The following is a 5,435-nucleotide window of genomic DNA, read 5'->3' as shown; positions in this document are numbered from 1 at the left end:
ATTTGGGATTGGATAGGGTAGCGTTTACGAGAACTTGGATTGATCTGTTAGAAAGAAAGCTTTGGATGTACTCGAATAAACGTCCTCCTATTTTCCATTTATGTAGGGAGTTGAGAATGGTGCTTTGGTTGACACGATCGAATGCCTTAGATAGGTCTAAAGACAGGAGTTCGATGTGTTGATGTTGTTCTAGTGCACTGTCGAGGATATTTTCAAGGTGACAGAGATAATCGTCCGTGGATCGACCCGGGCGAAAGGCAAACTGATAGTTGCTCAGGAGGTTGTTTTGATCTAGTTTGGTGATCAGACGATGGTTAACCATTCTTTCCATAATTTTCCCTGCACAGTTCAGGAGGGTGATAGGACGGTAACTGTCAATGTTGCAGGGGTCTTTTTGGGGTTTTGGGATTGGTATGACTAAACCACGTTTACAGGTTTCAGGGATGTTCCCGGTATTTCAAATGCTATTAATTGTATTAAGAAACGTGATTTTCGCTGAGGGGGATAGATGTTTTAAAAAGGGGTAACCAATATCGTCGGGTCCGAAAGAAAGTCCTTTTACTTTGTGAAGGGCAGAGAAGAGCTCTTCAGAGCTAAAATCTGTGTTGTAGATTTGATCGTTAGGGTTGAGTGAGGGGGAAGGAGAGGGTGAGTGGAGGTCGGGTGAGTGGAGGTCGAGTGAAGAAGATGTATCGGAGGGGGCAAGAAAATTGAGGGAGGATGCTGTTCAGGAAAAGTGTTTGCAGAAGGCTTCGACGAGAAGGGAGGAATCGTTGGTGTATTGCCTATTCAGAAGGAGATGGAACTGGTTTTTACGGGTCTCGCCGTTTAGGACCTTAATTTTGTCCCACAGGATTTTGGAGGGGGCGTTCGGGTGGATCTTCTCGGTAAACTTCTGCCAGCAGTTAGTTTTTGCTGTACGAACCGCTAATCGGGCTGACGATCTGGCATTCTGAAAGTCGGATAAGGCGTTTTGCTTTCGAGGATCGTCATTTGGAATGCGCTTTAGTAGTCGAAGTGCTTTCCTCCTTTTCTTGATAGTCTCTCGTACTTCGAGGCCCCACCATGGGACCGCTGATTTGCCAGGTGTGCCAGTTGTCCGAGGGATGAATTTGGAGCCAGCGTCCATTAGGATTTCATTAAAGGAGAGGATGGTAGTAGGATTTTTCAGGGGGTTAAGGTCATCAATACAATTTTGATAAACAAACCAGTCAGCATCTTGATATCGCCATCGGGGTCTGGTGGCGACTGTGGGGGTGGGATGAACAAGTTTTAGGAGTATCGGGGAGTGGTTACTTCCACCGTTGTCTTCAAGGACAGACCATCTTAGTTTGGGCCCGAGTGACCATGATTCAAGCAAATTCGTGTGTGAGAACCGTCATTCAAAATAGTAAGGCTGTTAGCTAGGGCGAAATCTTTAAGGAAGCGACCTCTTCGGTCGATTCTTTTTCCACCCCAATCAGTTGAGTGGGCATTGAGGTCACCAAGTATTAACATGGGTGTAGGAATTTGGGGAATAAGATCCTCTAAGCCTTTAGCAAAAGCTTCAAACGAGAGGGATGGTGAGGCGTAAAGCGATACGACGGATATTTTTATTGGAGTCTCAAGTCGCGCGCAGACTACGTTTAAAGTGGATTGGATGTTAACAGGGGAGTATCCCCGGATAACCGTTTTTGATTCCAAGTTAAATTGCTTGACAATTTATTTTATTTATTTTTGTTTATTTATTTATTTGATTTTAATTTATTTTATATCTTTATTCATTTTATTTTATTTATTTTTTTCTTGCTTTTGTTTATTTTATTTTATTTTTATCAGTGTCGTATTTGATCATTCAAGAAATTACCCATTTCTAAACCTGTAATTTGTCAGAGATGATGAATTGAATATTTTGTATTTTTCAATTTAAAAAGTTATTATTGTGTGTGAGCTTCAATCGAACATGAACCTTTTTTATCATTTATTTCGATAAATGTAAGAATATAAAATTAGATTTCATTTCCTTCTTTGATCATTGGCTGATATTTTCATTTTTATCAGATGGAATTTACTCATTATCATAATTTCTCATAAGTTTAAATAGATTCGTTCCTTATCGAAAGTTCACATTTCAAATCTTGATTAAATATAATTTTTAATCATGGTTTGTTTCTAACCTGATCTGAAATTTATTTTTTAATTGGAATAAATTTGTTTTTAAAAATGGTTGTTAATTTTATGTAGGTATATTTTATGATTTTTATTTCCGAAGCTTTAAATTCTGAATTTATTCTAAATTTTGATATTGTTTTCTGGTATTTCGAAAATATTTACTTAAAACGTCTTGTTCAGAAAAAGGATAACCATTTTGAATTACTTTTCAATAACTTACTGATAAAAAAAAACACTGATTTGTCACTTCGATTCTTAGTTATTTTGAATAGTTAAATGTAAATATAATAAAATTTTGTATTTATTATACATTTACGGTATTGTTACTCTTTCTAGCAAAATTTGAATTTGCAACCCCCCCACACACACACACCTCCCACCCTTCTTGGTGATCCAGAATGGAAAACTCAGAATCTAGATCATCATTTTTCAGTTTATTCGCATTTTAATTAAAATTCGCAAGTTGGATAGAAGTTATACTAAAAATCATAAATTCAGATTTAAACCCAAAACGTCAGAATTATAATTATCGATTCATGCATGAGAATCTAACAAAACTAATGTCCATTATGGACTCGTAATGGAAATACTGATCTGTAATCTAAATTAGGAATAGTTTTTTTTCGTATATTTCAGATTTCTTTTTTGTGATTCGGAAACAGATCTAAAGTTTAAATACTTAGTTCAGGTGCAGAATTAAAATTTTTAACTAATATTTATGTATTCAAAATTCAGATCCACCTCGTAGATGCGTTTCACAATCAAGATATAATTATTAAGATGACTACTTCGTTGGGGAATTCAAATTCCAAGAAAACGCATAAGTTCAATTTTGTATATTAGTTTAATTTCAAAATTTAAAATTCTTCACCCAGTCATTTTTAATACCGTAAAAGTCGGTGAATCGGGAAAATTTCTCGTTTTTTGTGTTTTATTGAGGTGAACGGGAACAGTTGCTTGTTTATTGAGAAACTCGTGTTCTTAGAAACTGCTCAACATACAAAAATTTGTTGATTTTAGCTCCATCGTTTAGAAAGCGAATAAGTGCATTCGCTTTTTATTTTTTTTTATTTTGGCTAGCCCCAGTTATCATCATTTTTATCACCCGCAAAAATATTCGAAGAAATGTTTGTGGTGGTGCTTAACTCCAGGGAGATAAAAATCAAATAAAATTTACATTTTTATTTAAAGACTTCCTGCGAAAGCTGAAAGCCTTCTTATCACACAGATCTACATTATTTTCCAAAATCCTGGAGATTTTAATCGCTTTTATAAACTTTTTCCGACTTACCTCCATGTCCCCATTCACCCCATTTTACGGTACCAAATTCAGCTGAAAATTAAAAATTTAAAGAAGAATTTGAGTTGATTTTGCCATCTTCTTAATGAAAAACCTGTTTTTTTTTCTTCAATCATCCACAGGAATTTCATTGATTGATTTAAAATGAAAAATAGTTTTTGAAAATTTCCTGTTAGTCAAATTACAGGGAGTTCCATCTTTTTGTGTTTTGTCTAGTATCTTAAGCCAAATTTTAAACAAAAGTCTTGAATTTGAATAAGTTTGCAAGAATCAGATTTGAACCGCAAAATTTTAATTTAGTACTTGTACTTTTAAAAGTTTGATTTATTTTTATTTATTTTTATTACTTTTCAACAAATTCAAACATTCAAAGTTACCTACTCTGTTACCCACCTTATATAAATTTAGCTTACCATTTCAAAGGTTTAAGGATGTATTTTCAAAAGTTTGTATTCAATACGAAAAACTGTATATGTGAAGGAACTTAAAAATGAATAATGGAATATGTAATGAAAAAAAACTTTTTAATTCGTATTATTAATGCATTGTTTGAGCAAAAATATCTTAGTACAAAATCGGTCAACAAGCTTTGAAAATGCCCGCACGAAAAACTCGGCAAAAAAAGCAAAAAAGAAATCATACTAAAAAGTTAAAAAAAAACAATTTGGAGAATCCTCAGAAATTAAATCGAATGTAAATCTTGAACAACAGACTTTATAATATAAATAGATAGAATATAAACTTGATTGTTCAACGTGGTTGTAATAATAGTACATAAACGACAATCATAAGAGAGTGACAATCAGTTTTCGTACCATTTCGATCTTATTCGCTCCATTATAGATATATTTAGACAACCAAAAGGAACAACTCCAGATCCCGGACTTATTTAGCGCAATAGTTTTTCTTCTGTAGCCAATGAGTTGAGGCAGCTACTTAGTAATCACGATCTAAAGGGTGTCCACGATGAAATTACCACACACAAAATTGATCCGCCAAATTCGAGTTTTCATCCGATTGCCATTACATTTTCAGGGATTGAAAAATAATTATTAAACCAACTATTAAATTTTACCATTTTACTCGTATTTTATTTACAGTCCATATGCAAATGCACAACCTGTGAATCAACCGTTCTTGCATGTAAACCCATACTTTCTTCAGTTCCTCGACTGTCTTCACTAACTTAGGTCGTTTAGCCAAGCCAGGAATTTATTCGCAATTTTGGACATCTTCTGAGTGCGGACATGCTCCGTCACGCTGAAATTATCCTTGGCCGTGAAAAACGGGAATCTGTTTGAAGTCGGCCTTCACATATGTTTCGTCGTCCATGATGCAGCATTCAACTTTCGTCAGCATGTTGAGGTACAACTTCCAGGCACGGGTTTTGGTGGACTTCTTCTACTTCTCGTCGCGATTAGCGGCCTTCGGCTTAGGTGCAGCTTCTTAGCCACATCTCGAACGGAGGCTTTCGGGTTTCGGTTGAAGGCCTTTTTCCTTCACTTCTGGGCTTCCGATCGGTGGTCAATCGTTCCTCGAACCGCTTAATCACTCGCGACACCGTGGAATTTACTGTTTCCAACGTTTTGGTGATGGAACGATGCGAAAGATCCTTGTTCTAGTGATAAATTCTCAATATTTTATCACGCACGAGCTGTTCTTTCGACTCCATTTCCCCGAGTTTTGATCACAGGACTTTAAAAAATGCAGGATGTAAACAATGCACTATAAACTAAACCCACCCAAATTTTCATTAATTTCTTCTCTATGGTTAAAAAGTTAAAGCAATTTCATAGTGTGACAATTTCATCGAGGACAACCTATATTCGGCAAATATCAGATGTTTCTCCTCCGAAAATCATTAAGTTCCATAATAAGCAAATGCAATAGATTAAGTAAAACTCTGTATTTTTGATCGTATGGATGATTTCTTTCAAAATTTCAAAAATAAATACAAATTTGCTTTTAAATGATTTTATTTTTA

Source organism: Uranotaenia lowii, chromosome 2 (genome assembly GCF_029784155.1).
Source record: "Uranotaenia lowii strain MFRU-FL chromosome 2, ASM2978415v1, whole genome shotgun sequence".
Lineage (NCBI taxonomy): Eukaryota > Metazoa > Arthropoda > Insecta > Diptera > Culicidae > Uranotaenia > Uranotaenia lowii.
The sequence above is the reverse complement of the archived record's forward strand: the minus strand, read 5'-3'. Positions refer to the sequence as shown.